The sequence below is a fragment of the Penaeus monodon genome, chromosome 22 (genome assembly GCF_015228065.2).
Source record: "Penaeus monodon isolate SGIC_2016 chromosome 22, NSTDA_Pmon_1, whole genome shotgun sequence".
NCBI lineage: Eukaryota > Metazoa > Arthropoda > Malacostraca > Decapoda > Penaeidae > Penaeus > Penaeus monodon.
In genome coordinates, this window is record NC_051407.1 from 23,078,024 (window position 1) to 23,078,338 (window position 315).

Genomic DNA, 315 nt, shown 5'->3' on the forward strand with positions numbered 1-315 from the left:
TTCTTTATTTAAAGATGAAGGTTGTAGGAATGCTACATGTTATACAGAATTATTAGATGACAGTAGTACCAGTACCATAGCCTTTGCAATTTATTTGATTGCAACTTAATTGAACAAATGATGAGAAATACTAAGTAACAGGGTATCATAACTGGGGTTTCTTTATCTGCAGTAAAATTCAAAGACATGATTTTTTAAAACTTGAGATGTATGGTTAATTATATATGAGATATTTGTGCTTTTTTAGTGTCAGATAGGTGCTGGCTTTTGTATCTGTTTTTGTCATTGTTTCACTTAGTGCCTTATAATGAAGCC

General features: G+C 30.8%; 1 protein-coding gene across 1 annotated transcript in view; it reads left to right on the forward strand.

The window, feature by feature from the left end:
- Positions 1–315, forward strand: part of LOC119587013 (rho GTPase-activating protein 21-like) — a gene marked incomplete at its 5' end in the record, with an annotated part of 201,687 nt that overhangs the window by 34,212 nt on the left and 167,160 nt on the right.